The sequence below is a fragment of the Dryas octopetala genome, chromosome 7, assembly GCF_963921425.1.
Source record: "Dryas octopetala chromosome 7, drDryOcto1.1, whole genome shotgun sequence".
Taxonomy (NCBI): domain Eukaryota; kingdom Viridiplantae; phylum Streptophyta; class Magnoliopsida; order Rosales; family Rosaceae; genus Dryas; species Dryas octopetala.
In genome coordinates, this window is record NC_141372.1 from 5589046 (window position 1) to 5613294 (window position 24249).

The 24249-nt window shown below is 35.5% G+C and overlaps 1 pseudogene across 1 annotated transcript; it reads left to right on the forward strand.

Annotated features, from left to right (window-relative positions):
• The first annotated feature begins 11442 nt into the window (after positions 1-11442).
• On the forward strand, positions 11443-12904 carry LOC147278918 (BURP domain protein RD22 pseudogene; annotated as a pseudogene). Its single transcript, XR_015123301.1, has 3 exons — positions 11443-11551; positions 11673-11781; positions 12027-12904. The product of XR_015123301.1 is annotated as a BURP domain protein RD22 pseudogene (transcript).
• Positions 12905-24249: the final 11345 nt, after the last annotated feature.

Here is a 24249-nt window from a genome sequence, read left to right on the forward strand (position 1 = left end):
AAAAAACATTGGGAACGAGATTTTAGATCAAAAGGTTGTTACTATTTTTAGTAATATTCCTCTCTCCCTCTCATATGGGAACTCCAAACTCGAATCTAACCTACTCTGCTGTATAACTCTACTGCCCTATCTCTCTCTCTCTCTCTCTATATATTATAAAGGAAGAAGAGAGAGAGAATGTTATTTAAGTTGGAATGGGGCCCATGAAAAGGAGAATGGGAAGCCCAAACCAGCCAATTATTTGGGCTTCCTTGCGCACGCGGACTCTTTCAGACCAAGACCTACTTATGTGGGCCTCGGAACCGAGTGTTTCTAATTGTTTCTAATTTTTATTAAGAGAGCAAATCGCACGCAGCTCTAGAGCGCGTCGGGAACACTCTCCTAGCTATAATACGTGAGCCAGGCAGTCAGCATCCATATATACTCACAAAATTTTAAAGGGCAGGGGTTACACACTCGGACACTCACCAAATTGTATCCGCAGTTCTTTATTATTATTATTTTTTGATTGTTTTAAATTTTATTTATTTTTAATAAGTAAGATATTGATATATAAAATTTAGAGATAATCTAGGTGTTCAAGTTTGTATGAATGGGTGAGCTGAGTGGAGGTGGGTTGTATAATTAGGTTGGGATGTGGGCTAACTTTAGTACTTTACCTATTAAAAAAAAAGAACAATATTTGGGTCATTCCACTCCTAAATTTGGATTTCGGCAATGTCGGCGCATAATCGGAACCGTTCACTTTTTAGATCATCTATTATAGATCTTCTCTACAAAAAATTAACTCAATCAGAAATCGTTTGGTTATATTACTGTTGTCAATTAAATAAAAAAAATCAACGATTTGGTAAAAAAAGCACTCTTTAATTGAAAACTATATATTTTTTTCAATTTAATTGACAACAGTTATATAATTAAACGATTTCCGATTGATTTGATTTTTTACAGAGATGTTCTTTAATATGTTATCTAAAAAATGAACAGTTTCAATTATGCGCCGACATTGACGAAATTCGAATTTGAGAAGGTGAGGTGACCTTCAGGTACCCTCAAAGGGTGACCCAAGTATTGTTCTAAAACAAAGAACATCATGGGTACAGTCAATGCAGCTCTCTATGTACGGCACATAATTTGTCGCTAAATTTGGTGAATGGATTTGATGGGTTTAGGCTGTTTAGCACTGTTGAATTGTATATAAGGAATTCTAAATTTGGTGGAGTTGAGTGTCTAACATAATTTGTGAGATATTAATTAAAAAATATCATATACAAATTAGATACATATATTGACAATTAACAATCATTTACATATAATAAATGATTGAAATTCAAATTTATTCACAACTGATAATCACTAAAGTGCACGTGAACGAAACATCTAAAATAAAGCCGACAAAGTAATCTAACATCTAAAATATCTAATCAACACTTTTACTGGCGAGATTGTAATCCCCACGCGCGCCTTCCATTCTCTGAGCTTCAAGCTTTCTCGAACAAATATTTGTGTGGCAAAGGATACAAATTGGAATTTTGGGTGCGTGTGGCATGCCTAATCAAATACTCACCTTTACTCATTCGATTACTTAACTATGCCAACTTTACCTAAGAAATTGATTTGTTTGATAACTTTAACAACATTGAAAGCCTCTATAGTTTATACATACCACTTGCCGCTGCAAAAATAACACACTTTTTTTTATTGATGCATATATATCTTCATTGGTCATCATAAATTGCATATCTTATACATATAGCCCACATGAAATCTAATGATGGATACACACCATAATGCTCTTTTTTCTTTTGCTCTAAATTAGAAGCTTCATGACATATCTCCATCATGTAATCTGATTTGCATTTTGTAGTTGGTTCCAATTAACAAGTCCTTACCACTTAAGAACCTTGCAATTTACTTTAGCACTTGGACATTTTTTTTAGTCGATCTATAGTACGTAGTCAACCCATTATGATTTTACAAGATATTTTCTTGGTTAAATGATGTTAATGCATCTAGTAGGGTAGTAAAAGAGGGTGATTTGATCATAATATTCAAGCATAAATTAAGCGATCATTAGGTTGGTTTAGGCTACAATCGGCATCAAAACAAGAAATTGGAAGGATCAAAAGAAGGATTATCTTTAATTAACACCACATAAACTTGCACACTTTAGAAAGCACCCACACCGGCCTGGTTCCACTTCCACTAGCCTATCTTTGCTTATAATGTTGGACATTCTTCAACTTTTCCTAAATTCATATGATAGGTTTTGTAGTAGTCAGCCACCAAATTCTCATAAAGAAGGTGATCCTAGCTATCATGTTTGTTAAAGATCAACCTATCATCATGCCTCTTTAGATATATATTTAAATGAAAAAAAATACATATATAGGAATTTTTGAAATTAGAACTCAACAACTTAATTACTCCATTAAAAAAAAAATCCACAGAGACATACATATATGATATATATATATATATATATCTACCTTAATAAAGCAAAAATATATCATGATAACAACACGAGTCTCACATAATCGTCTGATACATTTGGGATGTGCAATGTATAAACACATGGCCAATCTTTTTTTGTAAGCCGATCGATTTTCAAGAATGAGTTCTATTCACGAGTTGATCATGGTGCCAAAGCATATGTAAAACAATGATGAGTGTTCAGTTCATGTTGTGTGACGTACTATAAACATATGGCCTGACATCCTTTTCTTATTAGTCGGTTTTCAATCAAAGTGAACAAGAATGGATGAAGGGAAAATTTTGTAATTTCCTTGATTTATTTTATTCATTTTTGTTTCCTTGGAGATATATGGAAAGGGACAAGCTAGCTAGCTTTGTTGAGTCATGAATTAATACAATAAATGAAATGGCAGTGAGCCAATTAGCCAAAGGTCTTTCTTGCAACTATATCCCCTGTTTGCTATAGCTTGTTTTCTTCTTCTGCTCCTTAGTCTCACTGCTTTCATAATCAGAATTGCACTCCAAATCCAAATAGAAAAAAGTAAAAATTGAATGCATCATCAAAACTCAACTCCAAAATAAGCATGTGTAAAAAAATGAAAAATTAGTACTTACATCCATAATTATCCATTGAAAATCAAGGCCGGCGTGCACAAATTGGTACTTTAACATACCCTAGATTGTTGCTTAAGTTGACATTATTTATCTTTTGTACGTGTTTCTTTAATTAGACATATAATTAAACCACAAGCATTATGGGGATGATCCTATAAAATTCTGCTATTATTAGTTTAGTATTAGTAAGTTGTGCTATGGATATGTTAATAAATCCAACCTAATCATCATGAAATTAAGTGGGGACGTGAGGAAAAGTGGGAAATTAAAGCAACTCATCACTTTGGAAGTAGTTAATTAAATAATTAACAAAATTTAAGCACTCAAACATGAATAATTTAGTATATAATATGTTAATGGGAAAGATGGTATATATATAGTGTGAGAATTTGGCACAATCAGAAGGTGTAAAGCTGAAAGTAACTTCACTGTGAAGTTAATTTGGATCCATTTGAATTGCCGTTTTAATTAAAGCACAATTAGAGACTGATCGAGAAAAAGGATTTTATAGGGCTAGCTTTGCATAATTTTTAAATTGGCATTCTTTAATCTTTTCTGGGCTTTCTTTGCTTTGGCTTTCTGAAAGTGCTCTGCATCAGAAAAGCAAAGTGAACAATTCACATTTGAGGAAGTTAACAGGCAATGCAAAAGAACCATATATAAAATTCATCTGTTCTGTCTTGACTTGTAGTGATAAAGGTGATTTATAGTGTAAATCCAGAAAGAAGTTAAATGTCCTCTTCTTCTGCAGAACCTGTTTAAATCCTTAGTGGATGATCCATGTAAGACTTGCATTCCAAGCTTTATATTTATTTTAAATTTTAATACTCACACTTAACTGTTTGATACCAACCTGTAAAGCCAAGAAGTCCATGCATATATAGTTACTTAATATCAGTTGATCTGCTTTGATCTTAAGCACCTTTTCTTTATGGAAATATGCAAACTATTAAACAAACAAGTAGCTTCCATACTTTCCTCCACATGTAATTTGGCTTTTCTCCCACTGTGATTTCTGTTTTTAGTAATGCATGCAGTTGAATATTCATGAGTTCCATAGAGGGCGGTGCATGTTTAATTTCTTTAAGATCGAATATGCTGCCACACAGCCACAGTATGATTTGATCATCTATATGCTTTTGTCCATGTGGACTTTTGTCCACATGAAAAGCTAATGAGGGTTCCTAGCTAGCTCTCACCCTGATGATTGCAAACTTCCAATTTAATAAGTTCAAATGAGAGCTTTTTAAACCCTTTTTTAAACCAATAAACACTTTATATTCCATCAAGCATCATTGTGCTGAAGTGATGTATCTATTTGATAGAGACTACCTTGATATGAGAAGCAAAATAGACACATACATATAAATAAAGTACATTTGAGGTGCTGAATTCGTATCACGGATGTGAGATATTGTTTAAACACTCATACAATACTTCAACATTACTTGTCTCGCATAAATGTTGTCTCACATTTCGCAATAAAGAAAAACTATGTATTTCATGAAGAGATAAATAGTGGTGTTTGCTCTATATTGTACTTTAATGATCCAAATTGTTTATTTCTTAAGATATCATTAAAGCATCCTTCTGCAAAAAAAATTAAAGGCCGGCAAACTCTTGAAAGCTAGAGAGCAGCAACAGTCCACAAGGCATGGTTTTGAGCATAGCCTTTTGTGGAATTGGATCAATGTGACTTCATGACTATATTAATTTCTACCACTCCCTCCATGGAGCAACTATATATAAGTTTAAGAGACAGAGAAATGGAGAATCAGTGTGGGTCATGCCCTCCCACTCCTAAGTCATACATTTAAACTCTTAACACTCCAAGGACCTCCATAGCAATTCATTCAAATGCTTGATTAGACAGTTGTGGGGATGGATGCAACTTTCCCTTGATTTAAAGCGCATTAATCCACACCACAATACCCCTTTTATTAAATTAATTAAATCAACTAGTATCCCACTAATTTCAAAATGTAATTAATTTATAAACTCATGATCAGGCATGGCAAGGTGTCAAGAGATAATATTTTCCAAGGCATAATGCAACCATTGGATTATCTCAAAGATGCTTATTCCAAAGAAGCAGTTAGCAGCTACCTATAGGATTATATTACACCAATTGCTTTTCCATAGCCTCAACTAAGAAAATAAAAAAGAAATATATCATGTATAATATATATAACATCCAATAATAGGCCGGTTGGAATTAGAACTAAACATCTAATCAGTATTATTTACATGCATATATATAATATAAATGGAGAATGATCCATGACACTCTATATTTTTGACACAAGTTTTCAATGGAACTTATTATATATAGAATTTCAACGATCCGAACATTTTTTTAATTTTTGTAGGTAAATGATTTTCGATTTATCTAATTTTTTGCAATAATGATTCTTTAATGGAGACCTAAAAAATAAACGGTTCGGATTGTTGAAATCCTATATAAAATGAGCCCGATTAAAAATTTGTGTAAAAAATATGATGTCATGGATCCGTTCTCAATATAAATATAATATGTCTATGTATATATAGTACAGTGTTCTACTTGTTTTTTCTGTGCTTTCTATTAGTGTGGTTAGATTCGTTTCCTTTTGTAGTGACCAAATGATAATTAGTACTGTGTCTGTGACAACCTGAGCAATGAGCATACGTACACTGCATAAGTGCATATATCCTTTTTCCATTGGATTACTTTGCCTTTCGGATGCATCATATGGCATTTATTATAAAGAAACCTTTTGATGGCTCAATCATACATGGTTTTGTGAAGGTTCTAATTATTGTATGTTTATTAGTTTATATATACTTGTGATTTCATATGACAATAAAGCTAGATATTCATTGATCGAGTACTATAAGCGATATATATGGGAATAAAATTAATAAAATGAAAAAAGTTGTGGTTCATCGCTTGGTTACCTAACTTCTTAATTTGAATCTAAAATGAATTTGAAATCAATTGAATAGGTCCGGATATTGGATATTGCGTTTGGTTGTTTGGTTCTAATACAAATATATATAATGAATTTGAGATATTGTGTTCGTAATTCTAACTTTGAGTATAAAGGTAAATCCTTTTATACAATTGTAACGAGAACCCTCCATAACATTGTTCTTCATAATTTAGGTCAATAAAAGTCTCTTAACATGCAAAACATAGTCAACTCTCTTCATTAAAAAATTGAAAGAGAAAAAGAAAGTAAGTACAAAGGAATTGCCGACCTTCTTTACAACCCAACTCATTGATCTCAAACAAAAACAAAATGTCTCTATTAATCTTCCATTTTCACAGAATATTCTTGTCATGTAAATACTAGGGAGAAGGGGAATCACTATTCTCTTTTGAAAATAGAAGACATAAATAAAAATCATACACATCTTAATTACTATTACCAGGGAAATCACTTTGGACAACAATTGCTTTCATTACATGCTTAAGGTGCCCACATTGATTAGGATTCAAACTGAACATGATGGCAATTATTTCCCAATTACATTTCCCAAAGTGAACAATACTCACTACGCAAACCGCCCCACCAATCTTTCTTTCACATCCAAACCCCACAAAGAATTGACTAATTTTATGCGTCTCTAGCTATAAAGGGAACACAAATTCTCCTTAGTTCTTAGTGGATGACACACCCCACCCAAGTTTTTACTATTACTGTATTACAAGTTTACAACATCAAGAAGAAGAACAAGGCCTTAATAATAAGGCCTATAATTAAAAGGCACGTTAGTGGGAAAAGGAGGTTTTTAGCCACATACACTTGAAAATTTTTGCTTACATGTCACAAAGTAAAAAAGAAGATTGTAGTAGTGCGCTAGCCCACCATAGCCATTGTAGAATAGGACTTTGAGTTGAGGTGGGTTATTTAAAAGTAGAAAAGAAGGTCCAAATTCCCTCACAAATTCAAAAGGGTGGCCAACCCTAAGTTACTAATCCAAATTCCATGCCTTGTAATCACATTTCAAATTTCATGTGTGGTTCATAAATTTCTAGAAACATCTTGAGAGATTAATTATATCTTCAGGATATGATGCCAATCAAGCATCTCAAAGTTGACATTGTTAGTTTTTCTCTTCATTCAAAAAAGGAAAATTCGTTATTGGCCAAAAAAAAGGAAGGAAAATTCGTTTAGATACTCTTAGTCTCTTATAGGAGTTCTAGAATATATATTTTTAATATTTTATGATTGTCGCCATTCCAAGTATTATTTTTTCAATAGGTCATGCCTTATGTGGTAATTTGATATCCTCTCACGATGAGGTGAGACTCACGCTCCTTGGAAGGATCTCTCATCAGCCAAACATACCAAGTCTACATACTTAATGGAAGTAGTATTTCATGTAGTGATTTTGTATTTGAATGGGCTAATCTATATTGGATAAAATATTGCTACATTGGCATTAGGCCCAGGTCATGCATCTTTGGGCCTTTGACATAACAATGTGGTACTTGTCTATTCCTCCAAAGCCCGTAAGCTTGGCCCATATGAGCAGATTGGACTTGAAAATCAAAATTTTCATGTGGAATGTGCGATTTGTTCATATACCATGTTGTTTGTTGTGTGCAATTATTTATTTTGGGCCTTTTAAATACACCCTATAATTTGGGGAATTAAGTGCAAAGTAATTGTACCATGTTGTTGTGCACTTATTTATTTTGGGGATTTTAGGTACCCTATTGTTTGATTATCATACCCCCTATAGTTGAAAAAGAAGTACCCCAATTGCATATTCTCAAAATGCCCTAAAAAATAACTTACTATTCTTTTCAATCTAAAAAACAAAAAATAAATAAAGAAAAAAATGCTGGCTATGAGCCTATGACTGGCCTCCCCCGAACTCCCCCATTTGAGAAGCCAACCATTACTAGCTTTTTTTATAAGAAAATTTATAAATAATAAATTGTAAAGAAATTATAGTTTTTATAATTTATTTTCTAATTATTTTGAATAAGGGGTAGATTTTCCATTAGAAGTTCATTAATTTTTGGATGGCCTTGCATCTAAAAGTCTATCTTTTTATTTTTTCCCTGTCATGCACATCTAAAAGTCATCTTTATTATATATATGTATATATTTTTTTTCCTGTCACGCATCTTTTTATATTTTTTTCACTGGTTGAAATTTACTAGGCCATTTGTGGCTGGCTAAGGTTTGTTACAGTCCGAAGATTTTTCATGGGCTACTCTACTCTCACCACACCTCTGGGCCTATCCATTTATTGTGACTGGGCCACAAAGCCTCACTCATTTTAACACTACACTCACTAATTCCATTCTCCACCAATGACACAATCTAGCTACAAATGTTGATTACGCTATTCTCTGATTCCTATTACACCACCTATTTAATCATTCTACAATCTACAATAGGTTTCTATGATAGCATATAAAATGGCATATTACATTTAGAACTGATTACAACTTTGATGGGAGTTCAATATTTACCTGCCAACACCAGATCGCCTGTGCTGCAACGCGGTTTCCCACTTAGTCAACTACTGTATTAACGCACAAACGCCAAGCAATTTGAGTCATCATTATAGAGATGTTCGATTGAGTTTTGGAGTGAACTTCCACTGTCTATTAAATTGTGAAATTGGTGCACAGATTTACAACATTTACAAAGCTAGATTCATGTGGAAATTACAAAATTAAATGCTGGTTTCAATTGGGATTAATATCAAGTAAATAAGATACATGTATGTCAAAGTGCAAAACTGATTCAATAAGTATACTTCCAAACTTACAGAATTCATTAATACTGCTATCCCAGAGTATTAGCTTACAAGTATGAAAATGCAGGTATGTATTATACGAAAATGTGGGGGGAATATATTGAAATATTGCTAAATAAGTATAATACTGCTATCCATTTTATGAAAGGTGTACTGAGATATATTGAAATTAAAATATACATGATAGCTATATAATAAGAATAGGCCCCTTCAAGTATATATGGGATCCCACATTTAAGCTTATACGTGGGATGAGGCGAATGGGCCCAGCCACTTCATGTAGTTTTTCAACAATCCGAATAGTCTATTATTTAGTTGTAAAAAATTAGTCAAATCGGAAATCATTTGCCTATCTAACTTTGATCCAACAAATAGACGATTTTATCATTTGCTTTCCAGAAGCTTATATAGTGCCGCTGGAAGGTGCTGATGGGGCGAGCGCTAAAGCTGTAGCAGTCTGCCATACAGACACATCAGAATGGAACCCAAAGCATTTGGCCTTCCAAGTGCTCAAAGTTAAGCCAGGAACTGTTCCCATTTGCCATTTTCTTCCCAAGGATCACATTGTCTGGGTTCCAAACTATGCTAAGTAATCAATGGAAACAGTTCGAAAATCTTCCCAATTACTTCTTGTAACTTTGTACTTAACCTAAACTCGCTATAGCGGGCATGTATAATATATTCTGTTATAGCTAGATAATATATATGCTTGGCTTTAATTTGTAGTCCTACCAATTCCGTTGTCTCCAATATATGGTTGAGTGGTGAATTCTAGCTTGTATCTGAAACATCTTGAATGCTCACATAATATACACCAAATTACTTGAAGTGAACATCTTGGATGGCCCCAAATGTCAACCAGATCACTACATCCTAAAAGCTTGTATATGAAAACTGGAAGAGTAGTACGTCTCTCTTTTTGGATGCCATATTTTCCATAAAACATACTGAGAGATCGAGGATCTCAAAAGGAACTGGAAAACAAATAATTAAATAAGATACAGTAAACGTATGTCCTCAAAGTATCAAGCAATTTGATAATCCAGAAACATAAAAATTATACCAAGAAACAAAACAGAATTTTCCATGTCGACATCTGTAACAGCGAAGCAAAGCAACTTCCTTTATCAGAGAAGGATCAAATTCCAGTCCAATTCATCATGAACCTGGATAGAAATCACCAAGCTGCACTAACAAAGCGAATTAACAAGATGAAGTAACTAAGATAAACCGTTTTTCTCCTTTAATTATATGCAATGGATTATTCAATATATCCGGCCCAAGAGACGCATAAATAGGACCTGAGAGAGGCTTTCAATAATTAATCTCTCCCACAATTTCTTCAAAACTCATGCATATAGAAGGAACGGAAGCCAATTTGAAATTTTGAAGTGCATGTGATTCTCAATTTGGTCTATGAACTTTACTATAATTCTCAATTTAATTCATTAACTATAAAAAATGTCAATTTGGTTTATAAATTTTCCAAATATGTCAATTTGGTTAAGGGCGAGAACGCCATTGACACCTGTTAAAAAAGTAATGCACATTTGTGAAATTATCTACACTATTTCACACCAACTAGAAATTTTTTAAAAATTCTTTTAAACCCCATGACAAATTATGTTAGAGAAGTCTACATAATTCTACATAAAAGAAGAGTCTAGAATAAACTTATATGAGAATGTACTAGAATATAATTAAAAGTGTAGTATACTGTAGAACTTACTAGTAACATGTGGCTAATAGATGTTCTAGAGATGTCAAAGTCAGTTCATGTACTCTCTATATATATAGCATGTACCCATATCTAAGTGTAAGCTAGAGGCAATACAACCACATTTTGTTGATAAATTGGAACTGAAAATCAGCTTCCATACTATAAATGGTGGTGCATGTGATTAATATATGAATACTTGGACTTTGCCTCGATCTCACCCAAAGGTCCCAAATGTACGTACTTCTTCCTCAAACAATTTCCAATATCGAAAATTTCATAATAAAAAAGGCTCAAGATATTATATATTGTTAAGCAATGCTATAATTAATTTCATGAGACGAGATTATATTCTCAATAGTATACACCTAAGAAACAAGCAAAGGAAAATAAAAATAAATCTGTAGGCAAAAAAAATCTGAGCTCCACCATAGAAAAAGAAAGAAGATCGAATAGAATCACAGGAGAACAGTGGCCCCGGCCTGTATTGATGGCATGTGTACGTGTGGTTAATTTTCTTTGTTTGTGATGTGCAATTAGATCTAAAATCTACATTATTACGATTTACGAATAAGAGGTCTATCTTCTTGGGTCTGTCTTCTTGGGTCTGTCTTATTATTCTTATATATACAAAGTACAAGTCAAGCTTCTTGGGTCTCTCCCAGGTCCGTATGTCTGTCACTAGTGCATTCCTCTTCTGCACCGGCTTCTCTTTACCATATGTTTGAGTTTGTATCAATAATGTTATCTATCAATAATGTTAAGCACATCAAATTTATTTGAAAAACAAAATGGGAGGTGTTTAGAAGAGTACAATTCCCACTATAAATGTTGAAGCTACTTGCTCTTTCTTACAAAGTTACAAATAAGCTAGCAAGCTCTGAGTTTCTTTCGTGCTTCATCCACTACTAGTTTTGTTTCTGTTGCAAAATTTCAGTTTCAATGGGGTTTCGTCTCCCACACATCTTTGCTTTTCTCACAGTAAGTTCAGTAATTTGATTTTTTCCATCTCACTGTCCATGAAAAGCATTTGGGTTTGTTTGTATTATCTACTAATTTCATTTTCTGATCTCATACTGATGAGGGTTTCGAATGTCAGCAGCTCGCTCTGGTGGCAAGCCATGCTGCTCTACCACCTCAACTTTACTGGAAAACTGCCCTGCCAAACACACCAATGCCAAAATCTCTCAGTGAACTTCTCCAACCTGCAGGTTTGTGTTTAGAATCTCAGAGAGCTCCTGTTCTACCATTTTACTTGATATGATGTGTTTTAGAATTGAAGGCCAGTTCTCAACTGTGAAAACCTAGCTAGCTGGTTTGAGAGTTCATATATACTTTCTAACATATATGCCAATAAAAGCCACAATATCTGAAAAGTTTCATAAACATATCTCAGTTATAACTAAATGTCACTCATGTTATCACTTGTTTTCCATTCATGTTGCTAAATATGCAGACTTGGTGGACGATAAGAGCACCTCTGTTGAAGTAGGGAAGGGTGGGGTGAATGTGCAAGCTGGCAAGGGAACCCATGTTGGTGTTGGAAAAGGAGGAGTGTCTGTAAGCACAGGCCAAAAGTACATACCTGTACCAGAGCCAATAGTAGATCCATTCCGGCACTATGGAGCCTATAACAGAGTCTATTCTGCCTCTGAGATTAATCAACTCCATGAAGACCCAGGCGTATCTCTCTTCTTCTTGGAGAAGGACATGCATCCTGGGACAACAAAGAACTTGCAATTAACTGGAAATTCAAAAACAGCAACCTTCCTGCCACGCACTACTGCCGAATTGATCCCTTTCTCATCCAACAAACTCCCAGACATTTTGAACCAATTTTCAGTGACACCAGGATCTGTGGAAGCTGATACAATTAAGAAAATCATTGAAGAGTGTGAAATTCGAGGCATTAGAGAGGAAAAATATTGTGCCACCTCTTTAGAGTCGATGATTGACTTCATCACTTCCAAGCTGGGAAGAAACATTCAAGCAATCTCGACAGAAGTGAAAAACGGAACCACCATGCACAAGTATACAATAGCTCCTGGAATGAAGAAGATGGCAGGTGACAAATCCGTTGTGTGTCATAAGAAGAACTATGTGTATGCTGTCTTTTACTGCCATGCAATAAAAGGAACAAGAGTTTATACAGTGCCCCTGGAAGATGCTGCTGGGGCGAGAGCTAAAGCAGTAGCAGTCTGCCATACAGACACATCAGATTGGAACCCAAAGCATTTGGCCTTCCAAGTGCTCAAAGTTAAGCCAGGAACTGTTCCCATTTGCCATTTTCTTCCCAAGGGTCACTGTGTCTGGGTTCCAAACTATGCTAAGTGATCACTTCCACCTGCTCACTTCTTGTCACTATGTACTTAACCTATACTCGCTATAGCGGGATTTTATAATATATTCTGTTATAATAATATATATGCTTGGCTTTGTAGTCCTACTTCCGTTAATCCGTTGCCTCCAATGGTTGAGTGGTGAATTCTTGTACCTGAAACATCTTGAATGCTCACATAATAATATAATGGCTTATTCGCGCCAATGCCCCCTGAAAGTAACTTCGATTTTCAATTTGCCCCCTGAAACTTCATTCCTCCCACTTTACCCCCCGAACTTTACAAAATATTATATTCCGTCATGTCCGTCTATAGATCCGTCAAAGTAGCTAATGTGGCGCTTACGTGGAGGGGCAATTAGGTCTTTTACCTGATGCAAAGCTGAATTAGACTGACAAAATGCCAAATCAGCTCCACATCAACATTAAGTGGGACCCCTTTGAATATCTCTCTCTCTTTCTCAGCCTGAGGCAGACCCAGAACTGAAACCATGGTGTCTGTGCTTCATCTGGGTCTCCAATGGCGAGTTGGGTCCTCACAAAATGTGGCTTAAAGCCTCTCCCGCAAATATTTCCCAGACCCAGAACCGGAATTGCCGCAAGCCACCCTGCAAAAGTTCGATTTTTGCATTCAAACAAGAGCATCACAGATTTAAGATTGCCTGCAGCCAAAACTTCAAGTGGGTGCTTTAGAGGACTAAGCTGGGGTCTGAAGGTGAGTGCTCCATTGAGAGTTGCTTCTATTGAAGATGAGGAAGAGAGAATCAATCTCCACCATATCCTCCTCCGCCAACCCCATTGGCCACCTGAAAACTCCTGGTGCTGTCTTGCCTCAAGACCCATCCCAACAGCAAACCCACCACCCCAGTCCAGCCACGAGTCACCCATTAACCCAAATCACCAACTCGACCCGGTTCGCACATCCCCATCATATTCGTCTTCTTCGCGGTCCACGTTTAGGATCCGATTCTCCCCAGGCAGTCTCTCTCCGGTCATGGACTTCACACCCACATGGGTTTGATCCAGGACCTAATTTCTGACGAGGGAGTGATCGGGGAAGAGGGCCAGAGCCTGAGACAAAGCCGACTTGAGAAACAAGAGCTCCTCCTCGGTTCACTACCTGCTGATTCGTCCAATCTTGAGCTCTCTAATGCTACCGTTTTGCGACTACCGATCTCCGCCGCCGCTGGACCTTTGAATTGGAACGAGAAGAGGTTTGGGTGGGAGAGGGGTGCGACAGGGTCGGGGGGAGGGGTGGGGGAGGAGAAGGGGGTGGCCTGGGTGGGGGCTGGGTAGAGAGTTTTTTTTTTTTTTTTCTTTTAATTTTTTTTTTAAAGTTTTGCTTATGCAGCGGAAAAGACCTAATTGTCCCTCCACATGGGTTTGATTCAGCTTTGCATCAGGTAAAAGACCTAATTGCCCCTCCACGTAAGCGCCACGTCAGCTGTTTTGACGGATCCATAGACGGACTGTTAAGCTCAGAGGAATATTGGAATGAAAACAAGAAAATGGAATGAGAACCTGAGCAAGAATTTTGGTACTCACGCACACTGCGTGTATGACTCCCTTTTCATATATATAAAGGTTTTACAAAAACAGCAGCTGAAAGCACGTGAGCTATGAGCTCATTTACAGCTATTAAAAAATTTATTACAAATTATAGAATGCCACATGGCATCCCAATCTTAACTAACTGCTGTAACAGATTAGTTGCATCACTTCTTTTCTAAGCTCGTGTGAGCTTGATGGCTGAAATCAATACAGCCTTACATCATTCAACACTCCCTTCTAAGGCTTTCATTGATTTCATAGAAAGCTTGTCTCTTAAGTAGCCAAATCGATCCTTAGGCAAAGCTTTAGTAAAGATATCTGCAATCTGCTCTTCTCCCTTGCAGTACAACAGATTAATCTCACCTTCTTTAATTGCATCACGGATGAAATGGAACTTTCGTTTGATATACTTAGATCTTTGATGGAACACAGGATTCTTGGCCATTGCTATGGCTGAGGTGTTGTCACATAGCAATACAGTTGGTTCAATCACTTCTTCTCCAAAATCTTGCAAAACAAAACGAAGCCAAATTGCTTGAGTGGCTGCTTCAGATGCACTGAGGTATTCTGCTTCTGCAGTGGACAATGCCACACTTTGCTGCTTAACAGATGCCCATGAAAACACACCACTTCCAAATGAAAAAGCATAGCCAGATGTAGATTTCATGTCACATTCGTCTCCACTCCAGTCACTGACACAATAACCAACCAACATTGCTGAATCTCCTTTCTTGTAATGTATTCCATAGTCTAAGGTCCCCTGAATATACCTGAGCACTCTCTTAGCAGTGCCATAGTGTTTAACAGAGGGATTATGCATGAATCGAGCCAAAAGACTAGATGCAAACATAATGTCTGGCCTTGTTGCAGTGAGATACAACAAGCTGCCAACAATTTTTCTGTAGCATTCCTCATCTGCAGGGGCACAATCATCATCTCTTCTAAGCTTATCAGAGATTGCCAAAGGAGTAGAAACTGACTTGCATCTTTTAATCCAAATTTTTCTAGGAGAGTCAAAGCATATTTCCTTTGATGAATGAAGATGCTATCCTTCATTTGAATAACTCCAATTCCCAGGAAATGATGCAACAAACCTAAGTCAGTCATTTCATATTTCATCATCATGTCCCTTTTGAAATCTTCTAACATCCTTTTGCAACTTCCAGTATACACTATGTCATCCACATAGATGGAGACAATTAGTGTTTCTTCTCCTTCCTTGGTCTTGACATAGAGAGTGGCTTCACTGGGGCTTTTCTTGAATCCACACTCTAATAGATAAGTATCAATGTTGCTGTACCAGGCTCTTGGTGCCTGCTTCAAACCATAGAGAGCCTTCCTTAGTCTATATACCTTGTCCTCTTTTCCTTGAACAAGAAAACCATCGGGCTGATCCACATAAACCTCCTCTTCAAGTACCCCATTTAGAAAAGCAGATTTTACATCCAACTGAAATAAATTCCACCCTTTCTTGGCTGCTAGACCAATCAAGGTCCTTATTGTATCTAACCTTGCCACTGGTGCAAAGGTTTCATTGAAGTCTACACCAGGTTTTTGTGAATAACCTTTGGCTACCAGTCTAGCCTTGTGTTTTTGTACAGTTCCATCCAAGTTCAACTTGGTTTTGTACACCCATTTTACTCCAACAATTGGCTTGTCACTTGGTCTATCAACTAGACTCCATGTTTGATTTTTCTCAATCATCATAATCTCTTCTTTCATGGCTGTTATCCAAGCTTGATCATGTGATGCCTCTGCATAACTTTCTGGTTCCACAATACTCAGTTTGCAGTGAGCAAATATGTCATTTAAATCTCTCCACTTCTTTGGAGTCGAATCATAAGTGTCTTGAAGTGCAATCCCACCTTCATTTCGAGCTGGAGAATGCAGGTTCTTTGAACTAGATGGCCTGCTTGCTGAATAATTTTGATCATCCAAGATTGGTGCATATTGTGCAGAGTATTAGGTACATAGTCAGGTTCAACTTCCTTTGAATCATCGATCTACACTGTTGCAAGGGACTGAAACATACACAGTTTGCTTAGAATCCCAGTCCCACATGCCATTTTCTTCAAATATCACACTCCTTGCTACAATCACCTTGTTGCTTCCCAAGTCAAAAACTCTGTAGCCTTTTTCCCTAGTACCATAGCCCACAAAAACTCCCTTCTGACCAGTTTGGTCTAGTTTTCGTCTGTTCTGAGCTGGAATGTGAGTATAGCAGAGAGAACCAAAGATCCTCAAGTGTTTGACCCCTGGTTTTCTTCCACTAAATTCCTCAAATGGAGTCTTGTGCTCTAAGGTGCTGGTTGGACATCGATTTAGAAGATACACAGCAGTGTTAACTGCTTCCCCCCAAAAACAGTTTGGCATTTTCTTCTCTAATAGCATTGTCCTTGCCATTTCCATTATGGTTCTATTTTTCCTTTCAGCAACACCATTTTGCTGAGGAGAGTATGCCACTGTCAGTTGTTTTTCAATTCCAAGCTTAGCACAAAATGATTCAAATTCTGTTGAAGTATACTCACCACCTCTGTCACTTCTCATCTTCTTTACTTTGAAACCTGACTGAAGCTCTACCATAGCCTTGAACTTTCTGAATACAGGCAGCACATCTGACTTGTACCTGAGAAAATATACCCAACACATCCTTGTTTTATCATCAATGAATGTGAGAAAGTACTTGTTTCCTCCCATTGTTTCTGACATTGGTCCACATACATCTGTGTGAATCAATTCCAAAGTTTCAGAAGCTCTAACTGATTTGCCCTTGTCAAATGCAGCTCGATGTGACTTACCAATTGCACAGCCCTCACATACATGCTCACCCTTTGTAAGTCTAGGCATTCCAATCACCATTCCCTTGTCTTGCAGCAATTGTAGGCTGTCAAAGTTTAAATGCCCATATCTTCTATGCCACTTCCAAGATGAATCAGCAAAGGTGACTTTATTTGCCAAAGCAGGTCTTACATCTTTAAAATTCAAAGGAAAACATCTGTTTCCTTTCATCTTCACATTTGCAACCAGATTCTTTAAGTCTTTATCACCATAAATAGAAGCCATAAAATTCCCAAAAACAAGCCAGTAGCCATGTTCAACCATTTGACCAACACTCAGCAAATTCTCATCTAAACCAGGTACAATCATCACCTCAGATATGTACATTGTTCCTCCCTTGGTTTCAACAGGCAAGACACTTTTTTCTGTTGACTCCACCAATTCTTCAGTACCCATTTTCACCTTACACCTGAGGCTTCGATCTATGTTTATCAATAGGGACTCATGACCAGTCATGTGGTTGCTGCAACCACTGTCAAGAAACCACTCACTTTGATTTCTTTCAACTGCAGCCTTATGACATGCATAAAACATTGTGGTTGTTTCCTCCACTCCATTGACATAGTTTGCTGCTTGAATTCTTTTGTTTGGTTGATGACAATCTCTCATCATGTGACCAAACTTGTCACAATTGTGACATTTGACTTTACCCTTAAACCAGCACTCACCATAATGCAGCTTCTCACATATCTTGCACTTATTCTTTCCCACATCAGTGCCTTGCTTCCCACCATATTGACCCTTATTTTCCCATTTTTTATACTTGTTCTTCCAATCCTTCCCATTTCGTTTATTCCCATCATTCCCATTGTTCCTAGGCTGATGACTTTGATGTTTAGGTGTGACATTCATACTCACAAAAGCTTTTTCAGGTTTCTCACTTTCTTCATCATGCCTAGTTAATCTGAGCTCATAGCTTTTGAGGGAACCAAAAATTTCATTCACAGAAACTGAATTCAAATCTGATGTTCTTTCCAAAACAACACACATAGGGTCATAAGTTTTTGTGAGACTGATAAGTACCTTTTGAACCATACGCTGCTGAGTTAAAGGCTCACCATATTTCTTCATTTGATTTGTTAAGTCAAAGAACCGAGCAGAGTAGTCAGATAAGGACTCACCCTCCTTCATTCTCATATATTCGAACTCTCTCCTTAATCCTTGTAATTTCACAGATCTGGTTTGCTCATCCCCATAATACTCCTGTTGAAGTAACTCCCAAGCACCCTTTGATGTGTCCTGGTTCACAATTCTTGCAAAAATTTCCTTAGAAACTGCTCCCTGAATGATTCCCAGAGCCTTTGCATCTTTCATGTACAAATCCTCAACATAAGGATCAAGCTCATCTTCTGCATCTGTGCCTGCAGATTCTCCTTCTTTCCTCTTTTCTCCCTTCTTCTTCTTTGATTCAGGAATTATAATTCCTTTATCTACCAACTTCCAAATCCCATGAGATTTGAAAATGGTGATCATACGTACCTTCCAAAACTCATACTCTGTTCCATCAAAGATTGGAGCTCTCAGCTCCCCACTTCCAGAGTTAGCCATATTGAATTTGGGAATATCCTATGAGACACTCACCAATTGCAATTTCACAGTACAACGCCCAGACTTCTATGAAAGAACCTGAGGCTCTGATACCATGTTAAGCTCAGAGGAATATTGGAATGAAAACAAGAAAATGGAATGAGAACCTGAGCAAGAATTTTGGTACTCACGCACACTGCGTGTATGACTCCCTTTTCATATATATAAAGGTTTTACAAAAACAGCAGCTGAAAGCACGTGAGCTATGAGCTCATTTACAGCTATTAAAAAATTTATTACAAATTATAGAATGCCACATGGCATCCCAATCTTAACTAACTGCTGTAACAGATTAGTTGCATCACTTCTTTTCTAAGCTCGTGTGAGCTTGATGGCTGAAATCAATACAGCCTTACATCATTCAACACGGACATGACGAAATATAGTATTTTGTAAAGTTCGGGGGATAAAGTGGAAGGAATGAAGTTTCAGGGGGCAAATTGAAAATCGAAGTTACTTTCAGGGGGCATTGGCGTGAATAAGCCTAATATAATATACACCATATTACTTGAAGTGAACATCTTGGATGGCACCAAATGTCAACCAGATCGATCACTACATCCTAAAAGCTTGTATATGAAAACTGGAAGAGTAGTCTCTCTTTTGGATGCCATTTTCCATAAAACATACTGAGAGAGGATCTAAAAAGTTATAAGCCTGTCTATTATGTACAACTTCTAGATGATGTGAGGAAATTCCCTGTGTATAAGAAATATACTAAACAGCAGGAAATTTGAAAAAAGAAAAGCTTAAAATGGACTAGAAAACATCTTGTAGTTTCATTTGACAACCAGACATACATAGATTCGTTGCAACAGGCATGAATCATCACCTTCTAATGTCATTAAACTTTTACATTTTCAGATCAATAACAAGAACACATCTTAATTGGTCAATCTATGGATCAGGCCAACAGCTCTATCTTTATATTGATCGGCCTGAAAAGGTTGCAAGGAACCCCACGTTCTTCCAACTTTCAATTTGACCTGCAAAGGAACTGGAAAACAAATCATTAAATAAGATACAGTAAACGTATGTCCTCAAAGTATCAAGCAATTTGATTATCCAGAAACATGCATAAAAAATATACCAAGAAGCAAAACAGAATTTTCCTTGCTTGTCTGTAACAGTAAAGCAAAGCAGCTTCCTTTATCAGAGAAGGATCAAATTACAGTACCAATTCATCATGATCATGTACCTGGATAGAAATCGCCGAGAATATCTATCAACTTTCAACAATTTTGTGTTACACTGTAAGTGAAGCAAAAGCAATCTGCACGAACAAAGCTAACAAGATGAAGTAACTAAAAGATAAACCGCTTTTCTCCTTTAATTATATGCAATGGATTATTCAATCTGGCTCAAGACACGCATAAATAGGACCTTAGAGAGGCTTTCAATAATTAATCTTTCACACAATTTCTTCAAAACTCATGCATATAGAAGGAACGGAGAAGCCATTTTGAAGATAATATTCTATATATACTAAAACAGAACAAACGCATACTGAATCTAGGTTATTTTGGATTATTCATGCCACCTTTGTCAGCTGGTGAATCTAGGTTGTGAAAACCATACTGAATATTGACCTGTCCATTGTGAGTTTATGGTTTCTTCTTGGTTGTTATTGTTTACTTCCTTATGCAGTTCAATTACAAAACCATATCTTGGTATGTTTGCGACTTAAGGCAGTGACTGATAGTATTTCTATTCTTTGAGTTCAGGTAATATTAATTAGGCAAGTAATCTAACAACTCCATTAATAGTTCTCAAAGTTGCTTACTTTTTATCATTAATTAGGCAAGTAATATAAGAAGGTGAAGGCTTATTGGAAATCTCAGGCAATTTCTTTCCTGTGAAAGGTTATTCTCATATTACATACGTGAATGTTGAATTTGCTGTTGATTTAGTGATGGTTAATGTTCTGACGTATCATTGAAATTCTTTTTACTTTTGTTCTAAGATGTGAGTAAAAGTAAAGACTAGTGAACATTATGGCTTATGCATGTGAAGTATGCTAGTGAATATGATAACAGAACATGCTTGTGTTGTTCGCTGTGTTTTTGCTTTAGAATCTTGGAGTATCTGCTGAGTATTTTCTCCCCCTTATTCTTAATCTTTTATTTCTACTAATATACTGGAGTCTCTATATCTTGGCTTTATGATGATTTAATCATAAAATGAGTGAAATTCATCTATTAGATTTGTAGGTAAATAATTATATCTTTGCAGCTCCAATTTTTATGACTTTGTATTTAGAATTTTGTATTTGGTATGTTTCTTAACTTAGTTGTATGTTGATTAACTTCTAAGTAGGGCTGTCTACATGTATATACATGACCAAGTATATTGCATAGTCTGAACTCTCAAGGTACGTCCAAAGTTTTACAACCTTTTTCCTCTAGCTATTTGTATTTCTTTTTGTTGGTTATATGGGTTGTTGGTGTTAGTTGCCTTGGGTTGCTTGATTTCTTAGTATGTATTTGCTTTTTTTAATCAATTTAGCATTTGGTTTAAAATTGAACTTGCAAAATAAGTTTTGTGACATAGTCCAAACCTTAACACATGCTCAATGGTACAACAAGGTGAGTTTAAAGCTACATTTAATTGTTGCATCCTTCTGTTCATATTTGTGTCAACAATTATTTTCTGTCTTTACTTCTATATTGTCTACTAGCACAAGAGTTTCAAATGGGTTGGGTGTTGGGAAACGTATAATAACTAGAATATCTGATAGTTCAAGCTTTTTATGAATATAAATGTCTACAAGCACTCATTCCTAAAGCTTGCTGATGTTCTTGCTGACTTATTCCCTAGCTTGTTTAACGGCTGTAGAGTTACTCATGATTGAAATAAAAGAAACTATAACAGAGGTTGTTAGATGGAGAGAAACTTGTGAGTTAGAAGTTCAAGCTGGGAAAAATGAGATTTCCTATATAAAAGGTATGTTTTTAAATATTTAAACGGTAGTATATATCTTCTTTATGGCTCCCTAAAAATGTGTGCTTTACTGCTTTACATATATAATTTTTGTGGTTTTCATGTAAGGTACCCTAATTAAGCATGGTTGTCTACACATATGCCAAGTTTGTACATTGCACAATCTCGACTCTCAAGATTAGTCTTTAATCTCAAGGTGAGTTTGTAACAACCTTTTTCCTCTATTATTGGTATATGAATAACTTTTTTTTTTCTTCCTTTTTTTTTTACTCTTTTAGCAACCATATTTGTGCTTTTTTTTACTGTCATTTTCTTTTTGTATAACTAACATACTATGTTAATATTGTTTAATATTGTATAACTATAACTCTATGTTGATATTCTTTTCTCTGCTTTTTTTCCTTTTTGCTTAACCTTAAGGGAAATAGACGGTGTATTTGGATTGACAAAGGCATACCTTTTGTACTGCTCTGTGTATTTTAATTTCCTCCAGTAAAGTTTTATTTTAAAATTGTTTATTTTATAGCTCAAATAAGGTCTTTAAACCTGCATGTATTTGTATTTCCTTTGAATTCTAAAGAACAGGTGTTTTAACTCAAAGAATAGCAAAATAAGCCATTTTTAGTGAATCTGAACTTACTGGACTCCTGCGGAATTCTGTGCTGCTGTGGTGAATTTAAATCTGAGATTTAGGAGTTTGAAATTAGACTTACTAATGGTTGTTTTGGGACAAGAACCAAGTATTTTGGACCTGTATTGAATTTTTTTGTGAATTTTCTAAGATGGACCTGCTGGCAGAAATTTCTGCAGCAATAGGAACAACTATAATTTACTGAATTGAATGAGATTTTGAGTGTAACTTTGTCATTTTGAGTCATGCTTATGATCTGATACTTATGAAATATGTACTAGACATGCTAATTAAAGAGTGCTTTAAACCAAAAACCTTGTGAATTGAAGCTATGTTTGATTTATGGTGAATTTCCTAAATTGAGACAGTTTTCAGAAAAATAAAACCTTGATTTTTGAACCTGGAAAGATTTGTAAATACTGGTCGATCTGTGGCTTCAATTGACTTGATAATTTTTATCAATGTTCTTTTGAATGTCTAGTACAACTCTATGAAATATCATGTTCCTATCTCAGAGGCAGTTTGCCTTTCCTTTCACTTTTTCTTGAAAAGACTTTTCTTTCTTTGATGACTCTAAAATTCCAAGTTATTACCTATATGAGGCATGTGGTTTTTTAACAGGTTCGGTGAAGATACCATCATACATGTTTCTTTTTGGCCAATAATTTTAACTTAGTTCATGTAAATGTTAATTGTTTAATTCATGTAACTGTTTAGTTAACTTAATTTATTGAACCATCGATCTTTTGTTCTTATGTAGGGTTGTTATATCTGAGGCAACACAACACATGGGAGGAAATTGAAGTTGATGAGGTGCAGATTTCACGGGTTAATTTTGTCGGTAATTACATGTAGAGATGTTGCCATGCCAATATTTTGTACATGTGGGCAGCTTTTGGTACATTACAACTTGTTTTGGTTTTGTAAAGGTCTTCCCAAGTAGGTTTAAGCAATATTGCCTTAGTTATTAGGCCGGTGGTTATGTTTAGACTTTTAGAAAACAAAAAATGTATTCTCTGGTTGGATATTGTACTGTAAACCTTTTTTGGCAGCTTTGAATATTCTTATTGGTGATTGAAATATATGGAATGTGAATGGAAGATTTTATGACTGCACAAATTTCTGCCCATTTCAATTTACAGGCACAAATTAATGTTCAATCAATTGATATTCTTTTTAGGTGAAAAAAAAAATGATATATAACATACATTCCAATAATAAATGATATCAGTTTTTTAGTCTAAAAACTAAAATGTTTTGATGTTTTGATATCGGATTTTATTTCAAACTTGATATATAAATAATATTTAGATATCAGAGCATGTTTCATATTTGATATTGATACTAGGTTATATGTCAGTATTAGTGTCAAATACGATATCTATTGGCCAGAACTATTGATACTCGGATTTTATAGATATCATAAATAATATAAAATCGGATATCTATTGTGTATTTAGGACATCAGATTGAGAAAAAAAAAATGATATATAAGAATATTTACATATCTGTTTTAAAATGATGTCTAAAATATGAACATTAGATATTACGACTGGCTATATCGGACGGCTACCCCATTAGATATCAGTCCCGACTGATATATATTAACATTTTTGTAGTAGTGTGTGTCCTTAAATTGCAACAATTTGTAAATTACATGACCAAAATCACAACAATTGAAACTATAAGGACGAAAGTGAAACCTAACTTAAATTACAGGGACTAAAAGTGAACTTTGGCCCTATGAGAATATTATTCGACTTCTCTTCTTCTTTAATGGACTTTGGATTTGTC